General features: G+C 40.8%; 1 protein-coding gene across 4 annotated transcripts in view; it reads left to right on the forward strand.

Moving 5' to 3' along the window:
* The first annotated feature begins 7,796 nt into the window (after positions 1-7,796).
* LOC146551333 (neural cell adhesion molecule L1.1-like) overlaps positions 7,797-11,327 on the forward strand; it is a 47,633-nt gene continuing 44,102 nt past the window's right edge. For 2 of the 4 annotated variants that reach the window (XM_085258847.1, XM_085258849.1), the window contains exon 1: positions 9,059-9,263. The gene's annotated coding sequence lies outside the window, so the exon portion shown is untranslated. Of the gene's footprint in view, positions 7,816-9,058; positions 9,264-11,327 lie in introns of those variants that run through there. The other 2 variants (XM_085258848.1, XM_085258850.1) reach the window with 2 other exon arrangements.

Here is an 11,327-nt window from a genome sequence, read left to right on the forward strand (position 1 = left end):
AAAATCGTATGCAGGTTTATGTTTTTACAGCACTTTGAATAGAATAGAATAGAATAGAATAGAATAATCCTTTAATTGTCCCACAAGGGGAAATTTGGTTGTAACAGCAGCCAGAAAGACACATATACAACAAACAGGACACAGGACAGAAACATGCACAATTTTTCTTACATATTTACATTAAGGACAGTGGTTACTATAAACAGAGTACTGTACAGTTATTCAATTAAATAAAAATAACTACAGATAAGAAGCAAACCAGGTTGTAGTGCGACGTGGTTGATTAAAACAGTTTAAAACAGATTTGAACAGTTAAGTGTAATTCAGTTTGCAAACAGAATATTTTAGTTTAAGTGTTTTTTACAAAGTTATTAATAATTAAGAAGAACAGATTTAATGACAGTGCCATACAGGAACTAATGTACCATGGAAGTACACCTAATATATAATATACTTAGCAAACAGGCACTTGGATTATATTTTATAACAGTTCCCAGATATGTACCCATGTTTCGCTGCTCGACCCGCAGCGCTGAAGTTCCTTGGATCTGACCATCACCTCTCTGCCTGCTGATGTCATCACTGGAAACCTGTGATGTGAGATGTGAACTGGGTTGGTAGTTTGAGTCTCTTCTGGCCTGAGCTTATTTGATGTTCTGCTTCTCTCAGCTGAAAACAGTTTGCATCCACACTTGTGTTTTTTTTTTTTTATTTGAACACATCATAAATTTCATGGAAGTCTGTAGTTTACAAAAAATAACCTCATCCTAATCCAAATATAACCAGCTGCTTCAATTAAAAATATTTGTGGTATTGAAGGGGGAAGAGGAGACTTTAAACACATCCAAGATGAGACTGACGTGACCTTGTTGGTTCTGCAAAATGATTCAGGTCTTAGTGGTTGTGTTCCTGACTAGGATAGAAGAAGAGCAGCAGACAGCGGACAGAATTCCAGAGGGAAAGTGAGCACTTCAGGTGAGTCGCAGGTAAGTTCTGCAACCTACCTGAGTCAAACAGCCACAGTCAGTAAGTTAAACTCCTTGTAGAGATGCAGGTTAGAGAAGTTGGGAATATCTGACAGGCTTCAGCCAACGAACTGAGCAAACAAGAACAGAGAGACACGAACAAAATACGCAGTTAGAAAGGAGGCGTGTTTACCACCATCACAGAGACAGCAGCAGAACCAGCCGGTCCTTGAATACCAAGAAATCATTCAACAATGCACAGCAGGCATAGAAGACCCGAGAAAAGACTCCACCTACAGGTCGACCTGCAAGGACACACCAGCCACATCTCCACCCGAGAGCAACAGCAACAGGAAAAAACCCACAGGCTGTGGGCACCATAATAAATTATTATCCACAACCTGAATCTGGACGTTCAGCTTCCTGTTTTTGATATTCCCACACAGGAGGCTCATGACAGAAAACCACAAAGTTTAATATGAGAATGTGAAGATATCGTCTTCTAGTTTCTTCTTTTTTAAGATGTGGCCAAAGAAAAACCTAATCAGGTCACTGGCGAACCACTGAGGGTTACTCAGTGGTTCGCCAGTGACCTGATGGATGTCAAAGATTAACTGCGTGCTGCCAGACAAAAGTAAAAAAAGAAGTATTTATTTCTCCTCTTTCAAGAAAAAATAAAAGAGGAACCAGACAATGTGCCGTTTCAGTTGCATCACAAACCACAAGTTTCTGTGTGACTTTACCGAAGACCATGAGAGGAAGAAACGGGGAAGTGAGACAAAGAAAGGCTTTAAAAAGTTTCAGTGTTAATTTAAATGTTGAATATCAGCATTTTTGAAAGGCTGCTTTGATAAAGTTAGGATATATATGTATAAATATCCTAGTTCAGTCTATTCTTCTGTATATAAGATTACAGAGATTATTATAATCCTCATCATCATCACCATCATCTCCGTAAGCTGTAATAATATTAATAAGATGCAGTTCCTGTAATGTCCACTAGAGGCTCCAGCAGCGGAAATAAACCTGTTTCCCTCCATTACAAAGGGCTTCGTGTGAGCATCAGTACAGGGTGAGCAGGCTGACACAATCTCACATCCACACATGCAGCCAGTTTAGAATAACCAGTTATAAAAACAAAGACATGCTGAGATGTTCTGAACATCTCTACTCGGGGGTAGTGGAGATATTGAACAAAGGATGATGAAGATGGAAAAGAGGAAGACCACAGAGGAGGAGGATGGATAGTGAGCAGGGTGATGTGACAGGGGAGGATGCTGGATGGAGGCTGATGATTCTCTGTGCCTACATCAGTGTGACACTTTAGAAAGTTGATGAGATTTTTACAACAGAAGATGTTTTTACTGTATTTCTAAGAAAGGAAGAAATCTAATTCTGGATTTTATCATTTAAGACGCCCTCTCTCACTCCGAGGTGCACTATAATGACGATCTGTCAAGTCCCTCAGTGTTCGTGAGGAACACGCAAGGTGATCGTCTGCGTTCTTACGCTACGCGCTGGGTTATGGATGAAATCCAGTAGAATGACACTCCCGCGGTAATCCACGTTCCAGCCATGTATTCTGTGTGCAGTGCTTTAACTTACCACCAGATGGCACTGTTCACTGTGACATCTAAAGGACGAGGCCCAGCAAAGAGTAGATGACCTTTGCTCACGTGGAAACAGGCAGCAGCAGTGGTACAATCTGCTCACAGTCTCCAGTAAAATAATCATTTCAAAAACAGATGGCTCTTGTTATTTATCAGAATGTTTTTATGGCATCAGTGCTTCTCATAGGCCAGGTTCAGGGTTTATTGTTTATGGTTCATCACGCGCTTGTGCTCTTCCCTCAGGTGTAGCTGATCTATCCTGATGAACTGGGAACCAAAGAAAGTGAGCAGGAAGTTGTGCTGCCTCTTTTCACACTCACTTGTTTTCAGTGTGCATGGTTGTCCTGTTTATGGAAACATCACCGTGGTAACTTGTGCTGCAGATGTATCCTGCTCTGTCGCAGAATAGATTTGAGATTACGACATCAGCACATAAGAACGTCTTCCATTGGTTCTCTGGAATCTCAAGAATGGCATCAGCAGAGCTCAGAGGTACAAAGAGGGTCCACAGTTTGTAGAGACTGTCTAAAGTCACAAAAAACCACTGACTCAAAATAATTAATGAACAAGTCACATGCTTTTTTGATTTTGAGCATGTTAGCTTAGACATGCCACTCTTCTGCAAATAGACATGTTCATGTCTGTGACTGGTCATATGCTGTAGACTCCACCTCTAATCATAGGCGGTGATATTAACAAACACACGACAGACACATGAATTCACTGACCGTCAGTAATGAAACGAAACGACTGCTGCATATTCAGTCTGTCTCGTTAATGTGATTGCTGAAGGTGTGAGAGTGCACTGATGCTTCATCGGTGCATCATGAGGAAGACGTTGTTTAAAAGATCAAGGTCAAAGGTAAATGGCTGCAAATAACTTTGTTGTTTACAAAACTTGTGCATATGATTTTAAAATTGACAATTTATATTTACATTTAAGGTTATGACATATGATTCAATAAACATGTTTGTGGTTGTTACAGTAAAAAAAATCACTTTTTCTACTCTGATTTTATGTTTTTTGTCTGATTTTAGATCAGTTGTGTTACTACAGTAGTCAAAATGAAAGCATGACTGCAGATTCAGACACGTGAGGTTGTGCTGATGAGACCAAACAAGACAAAGTAAATCGTTTTTAAAGGTGAAATGTGGAGGAAACATCAGAAGTAGTTAAAAATGGCGATTACACCCTGGACCCCAGAGGGTTAAAATGTTTTTTTCTGCTTCAGCAGACGCAGAATTCATAATCCTGATGGTCTGATTGCTTTACAGGATTTATTGTAATAGAATAAAACTTTAACCTTTATTCATCTTTTCACTTTTTCCTTTGATCACATCTACATCAGTGCTGCTCCTCAGCTTCTGCTGTCTTTTAAAATTCTGACATTATTCTCTCTGTTGCACTTCAGCCTCACACTTCGGATGACAGGACGTCTTTAATCCCAGTGTGTGTGTGTGTCTGTGTGTGTGTGTGTGTGTGTGTGTGTGTGTGTGTGTGTGTGTGCACACGTGCTGCAGGTTGTTGGTGTTCTGTATTGAGAGGTTGAGTCGCAATTACAGTAAACAGTATCCACACAGAAAGCGTGTGTGTGTGTGTGTGTGTGTGTGCGTGTGTGTGTGTGTGTGCGTGCGTGCGTGCGTGCGTGTGTGTGTGTGTGTGTGTGTGTGTGTGTGTGTGTGTGTTTTAATGACATGTCCCAGACAATGCCAGACATGAGACAAGGACATGAGAGGGAATGATCCTCGTCTGTTGTATTGATCTTTGACTCTTAACCATCAGCTCTCAGACGCACACACACACACACACACACACACACACACACACACACACACACACACACGCACACACACACACATGCACTTGCAGGTTAAGCGAATTAAGCAATAGAGGACATGAAAATGGAGGAAGGCTATGGAAGTCGGGGGGAGGAGGGGACAAGCTGAAGCTGCAGGAGGTGGAGGAGATAATGGGCCCGCTGTCTGCTTGAGAGGAAACTCAATTTTCTGAGCAGAAGGAGATCAGAAGATGAAAATGAAAGAGGGGGAATCTGGAAATACCCTGGTTTTTGTCTAAAGAGCAGTTTGGATGGTGCTCACACTTTCACTGCGGTTCAGCCGTGTAGCAGCACTGCTCTATACAGCACTGTGTCAGCCTGTGAACAAACAGACATCGAAAACTCTGAGAATAAATATTCATAACTTTGGTCGTTCTCTCGCTTAAGCTCCTTTAAATCCGGTCAGTTTGTGATTTACTGTAACTGTGTGCACAAAGGGATGCATAACGAAGGCTCAGCCTGCTCAGGTCCAGTCTCATCACTATTAAGTTAAACTTTTATTAAACATTAGCTCAGATAAAACATATTTAAAACATATATAAGTATTAATACAATATTGTATTGCTGTAGAATCTTTACCTTACAAAATAAAGCGCCTTCAGGTGACTGTTGTTGTGATTTTGGTGCCATATAAATAAAACTGAATTGTAATTGATTTAAATTAAGCAGTGAGGCATCTTCCTGCAGCTCAGCTGGACCTGCTGTTGGCTCATGTAGCACAATATGTACTTTATTATTATTATTTAGTCTGAATAGTGAGTGTAAGCACCTTCACACTATAACGAGCACGAGGACGGTGCTCATTTACGTTTGCCTCGTAATGGAATATGAAATGCTCTGTCACTCGTTTCATCAGTAAGCTGACTGTACTTCATTATTATTTCAGCATTAACAGAGCAGGCTGAGAGGAAGAAAGGCCTTTTCAGTATTAAAATGAATATATTAAACTTCTGGAAATCACCTTTTATTTTTATCATGTCTGCATGTTTGCATCTGAGAATTTAAACCTGGAAACTTGAAGTTTGTTTTCTGAAACTTGCTGTGATACAAAAACTGTCCAGTTCCCTTTTCTTAGAAAGAGACATGCTTCTTGTGTTTTTCTTCTTTAACACACAGTTAAGGAATGAAAAGGTTAAATCTAATCATCAGCTGCTGGACAGTAAATTACAATAGAAATTATTCTGAAATACCCCAAATTTGCTAAAGCAGTTTCTGTGACATCTGTTTGTACCCGAGGCTGTGACACACATGCAGGTCCAAACACTGTTCAAACAGGTGTTCCCTGACAAAACTTTGTGTGTATGTTTTAGATGGTATTGAAAAGGCCAGCTAGCTTTGTGCAGTCTTTGCTGTGTCTCAGCTTTTTTTACCTCCCTTCTTAGATTTGCTGTTTTGACTGCATACACATATTCCCAGTTAAATACAGCTACATGAAGTGATTTACGAGTATGGTGTAACCATATAGAACAAAAGGTTGTGCGTTGGAGGTCGTCGTCCTGGCTGCGCAGCACAGAGGGAGGGACCACCAAACACTTTATCCTGACAGCTAACTGAAGCCTGGTTCCTGATGTGCTCAGTTTCAGTTTTTCTCAACACTTCTCTGTGCAGATTCTACAGGAAATGCTACACAAGTACGTGTGTGCAATGAGTGCTACCAAAGAATGTAACAGAAGAATAATCCAAACTTTAACATGTCTCGCACTTTACCTTCAACAGTCCTGTAGGACATAATGACTTCCTCTCTTTCCTTGCATCACTCAGTTTGCTGACTTCATGTGAGGAGTCTCTGCTTACCTTGCTTTCTGTCCTTGATACACTTTGTGACTGTCATGATTCGAGTTTTGAGGAGAAGACAAACGACTGCATGGTCTCAGTAGATGCCAGAATAGTGATCTTTATTACACACTTCTAAGACAGAAGCATGGGAAGACAAGCGTACAGCCACAGATCTCCGCCGGGCGGCGGCTCTCCATATCTTTTATATTATTCATGATGACGTCACACAGACCTTACTGGAAATGATATCAAGTCCCCACAATCCCAAAAGTCTTCCTTATATAGACATCAGATGGTACTTTTAGAGAAAAACAAGTGTGTGATCTGTTATGCATTTTGTGAAACTGTGAGTCCACTAGAGAGGATGTCCTGAGACGACCTCCCTTTGTTAATAAGTGTTTATGTGAGGGAACGTGCGTGTCTTTCATAAGTCTGTATATATGTGCACGTTAGTGAGGCCTGACTACGTGCATAACTGAATGTAACAGTCCAGCTCGAGTGGAGTGGTGATGTTGCAACAGTTTAAGCAGAGAGAAAGTAAGCTGGTGGAAAATTACCTTGTAGCCGATTTACTAAGAAACTAAGAAACTGATAAACTGATGCAGACTAATGAAGTAATAATGAACCTACAACAGTGCATGTAAATGATATCAGTGAGATTAAAATAACATCCATTATCCTAACAACTCCTTTGAAACAATGTAAGACATTCAACATAATACAGGTCAATCCAACAGATCTAATGATTTTCACACTCTTCTAAGTCAGAGGTCTAATGCAAACTAAAACTACATACCATATTATAATGCAACTACTTTGATCTCATATATAAGGTAACATATGATAACAAATTAATCTCCACATGACCAATGGGGGCTCGTCCGGGATTGGTAAGGTTACAATTTGCCTCACAACGTGACATTTTCACAGGACCATACATGTAGCCTGAGTAAAAAGCAGACCTGCACCGTACTCAACCTCACTGAGTGCATGAATCACGTAGAAATCAGAAATGCGTTGCTTATGTGTGCTTTTGTGTGTGCTTGTGTAGCTTTTATGCTATTTAATGTCAGTTATTTTAGCTTTTTATTACATTTCTGCGTTTTAGTCTGGTTGTTAAAGAGGAGGATCTCATGCTGCAGGCTTAATAATGCTCAGGCCTCTTCAAAGCAGGTTTTTCTTTTCTTTTAAATGTTTTTGTGGGTTTTGCAGATTGTTTGACTGATGATTTGTGTTTTATATTAAGCTGTCGGAGAGCTATGGAGAAGAGCACAACAACGATGAGACACAAAGAAACACTAACCGATCACTGTTTCATCATATCCATCTTCCTGCTAAAGAAAACCACTTAAAAAACTGACGCCTGGTCCCGTCCATCTGTCCTCTCACATCCTTCTTTCTGTATTTAACACACACAGAGAAAGTGTGGGCGTGTTTTGGATGCCTGCTCTGTTTGGCAGTTAACAAAATGTCACATGGATGTCACTGGGTTTTATAATCTGGATACCAGAGAACATAATCTCCATTCTAATTATGAGAGGAGGAAAAGAAGGAGGAGCAGAGCGGGAAGGCATCTGGACAGACTGGAAGGAGATGGAAGAAGCACAATGTGAGCTGCTGTTGGTGGTGAGTTCAGGGGCGGTACTGCTCTGTTATGTCACACATTTTTCAGGGTTTTAAAGGGAGTGGGCCTTTTAACTATGACATAGCCAATTTACCCAAAGACATAATAAACTAAAACAAGATAAATTATTTAAAGAGCTGAAGATTAACAACAAGTTTTAACTTTAAAACCTGCATTAAGCAGAAGAAATAACATTTAAACACTTAAACTACAGATTCTAGTGTAATCACAGTCAAGCAGAGTTAATCCTGCTTCCAGAGACAATAACCACCAGCAGCCAGAATAAAAAATAAAACTAATAAAACAGCAACAGTAGATTCACTTTGTTGTGTTTTCATGAGATAAGATTGGTTGCCCTAACAGGACGCCACTGACATGCGTAACACAATTTCACCCACCAATTTGTTGACTTGATGTCTGCAGTCACATTTATCTACAGTTATCAGTAAACAATACAAACCTTTGTTAGAGGCTTGTGACATAAGTCCCAACGATGCCACCGGACTAACCCACGGTCATATGGTCACACTGGCTCAGGTCGAAAATGCTTCAGTCTTTAAACCTGCTGAGTTCATGCAAAGCAAGAACCAGCTGCTATTTCACCGAGGGCACTGCTCGTATTCAAGCTTTAGCAAGAAACTCACTTTCAGGACCCTGAAGATGGAAATTACTAATTAATCAGTTCAGTTCAGTTTCTATTCATTAGTGTAGCTGAACTTAAAGGGTCATATTCTCCCTCTTCTGTCCTGCAATTCTGAATAGTGCTCCAAAAAAAGAAAGGGAAGAAGAAGAATATAATAACTCTAATTTCATGGATCCATCCATTATCTTAAATTTTTCCATTTCAGGGTTTAGGGGCTTTGATCGATCTGGTCTAAAATATCATAATTCAAAAAAAAATTTTAATAATTTTTAAAAAATCTAAAATATTTACCCAAACTGTAAGGCTTCCCTCTCTAATGGACCAGTGTACTGGCAAACAAACATCTCTTATTGAACTATAGGAAGCTTTTATAATGAGCTTGTGCTTCTGTGATTCAGCCATTAGCAGCATTAATGGATATAAGGAATATAAATATAAATATAAAAGACAGAGAGTATGGAGAGGTAAAAATAGGGGATGGGGGGGGGGGCTTTGAGGTAAAGAGGAAGGGAGGGGCAGGAGGTATATGGAGAGAGAGAGAGGGAGAGAGAGAGACTACAATAAAAAGGCTGATGTCATCTCTGTGAAGCAGCCAATCCGAGAGCAGCAGAGAGGGAAGGAGGGAGGGAGAAGAGGCAGAGCTCAGAAGGGTGTGTTTTCTGTACCACTGCAGCATCAGTGCAAAAAAAGACAGGAGGAAAAGGCACGAGTCGGTGGACTGGACCGAGAAACAATACAGAGCTAGAAGAAGAGCCACGGAGAGGAGCCTGAGAGGAGGAGACACATCAAGAGGAGACACCTGCAGAGGTAGGACTAACACTGAAGCATCCCAGGCTTCTGCTGGTGTCTGGGTTTCCATCCATGAATGTGTGTGTCTGTGTGTCAGTGGGTTGGAGATCAGGGCTGGAGGCTCTAACGGTGTCTTACATAATAGGAAGGCAGGTAGTGTGTGAGCGACTGTGCTGAGATACTAGACAAGTGTTTGTGTGTCACTGTACATACATGTGTGGGTGTTGGTGCGCACTTCCTCCTGTCTGTGATTTCACCTTTTGACTCAAACATGCTCGGGTCAGTAAATGTTCACTCGTGATGTTTGTGTGGAGGTAAATCCATCTGTAGGGAGTGTCTGACCCGATTCAGCTTTTTAATATCTGATAAATAATCTGCGGCCGTGTGTTTTTATGAATATTGAATGAAATGCTGCACTATACCACATTATCGTGTTAAATTATTCACTGCTGCTCTGTAGCACGCTTCCTTTCATGCTAAAAGTCTCTGCCAGGAATGATTTAGTCTGATCTTCATATCTCCAAACAACATAACTGCAATTCCCATCTTGTGTCCATGCCAGCTTCCAGGCTGCTGTCCGCCCATGGCCTGGTGCTGAATGGTGCTGTTTCCAGGTTAACAGGGTCTTTGGTTTGTCCAGTTAGCGGTCCAAAACCAAGAACATATTCAGTTTATCAGCATTTATGACCAAGAAACGTGTAAAAAAAAGTGTTTCCTGTAGCTCAACTTCTCTCTGAATTGGGGGATAAAATGCAGGAAGAGAAAGCTGTGTTTGTCCTTTGCTTCTGTTTACTCTGGAATTCCTCTTTTTCCTCATGGCAACATCATTTAGGCCTCTTTGTCATTCTTTGCCTGCATTGTGGAGTTTTCTCACTTAAAATTAGGCCAGAACCTGAGAGCAGGAATAAGAGAGAGGAGGTGGAAGGAGAGCTGAAGGAGGGGAAGTTGATAAGGTGCAGAGTTTGAGTGAAACGGGAGGTGAAGGATTTAGCCCAGAAGAGCCTGAATCCAAAAAGAGCAGAAGAAATGAGAGGATGTGGAAGGTGAGAGGGAGCCTGGACTGGGATGAGAGGAGGAGGAGGAGGAGGAGGGATATTTAGGGCTGAGTGGCGTAGGAGGATTTTTAGCCCTTTTCTCTTTCTCCCCTCCCCAGATCTTTGGCAGCAGTCAAACTGACTGAAACCATCTGCCTGCATTTTTTATTCAGGCTTTTGTACTTACAGTAGACTACCTCCAGACAGCCACATGAAAAAAATATGCATCATGAAAGGAGCGCTTTGCACAGCCCTGTTCTCAAGATATGACTGCAATAATTAACAAATGATGTTTTTAAACTTTACTGTTCTTTGAACAAACATATCCATCTTTTGTTTTTGCTGCCAGTAAGATAAGATAAGATAAGATAACCTTTATTAGTCCCACACGTGGGAAATTTGTTTTGTCACAGCAGGAAGTGGACAGTGCAAAAGTTATGAGGCAAAAATTAGAATACAATAAGAATAAATACAGTACACAGCTGTACAGAATAAAATAAAATACTATATACAGTAGAATAAAATAAAATAAATATACAATAAGATAAAAATAGAATACAAATACAAATACTATATACAACTGAGTAAAAATACAACGATGACAGAAAGGATTATTGCACTTAGTATTATTGCATATGTGTGGATGTGTGTGCTTGATCAGTTAAAGTCTTTATTATGGAGTCTGACAGCAGTGGGGAGGAAAGACCTGCGAAATCTCTCCGTCCCACACCGTGGGTGCCGCAGTCTCCCACTGAAGGAGCTGCTCAGTGCTGTCACAGTAACATGAAAAAGTAGCTTCCCACTGTTTTGCAGCACGTCTTCTTTAAAAGACACTCTGAGCTGATCCGTTTCTGTGCTTTGAAAGTCGACTGTTTCCTGCCTCAGACTCAGTTCAACAGTCTTCTGTCATGTTTAGTGGAGAGGAAGCAGCAGCACTGACGCATTTCAGACTGAGCTCAGTTCCAGCTCTGCGTCTGCTTTTCGTTCTCGTGAATGAGTTTGAACTTATTAAAGTGTTTCTGACAGGAATTCCCTTAAACAGACTCGT

The sequence above is a fragment of the Mchenga conophoros genome, linkage group LG20, assembly GCF_057382185.1.
Source record: "Mchenga conophoros isolate Kocher_MC1m ecotype Shallow Benthic linkage group LG20, M_conophoros_male_GT1.1, whole genome shotgun sequence".
Classification (NCBI taxonomy): Eukaryota; Metazoa; Chordata; class Actinopteri; order Cichliformes; family Cichlidae; genus Mchenga; species Mchenga conophoros.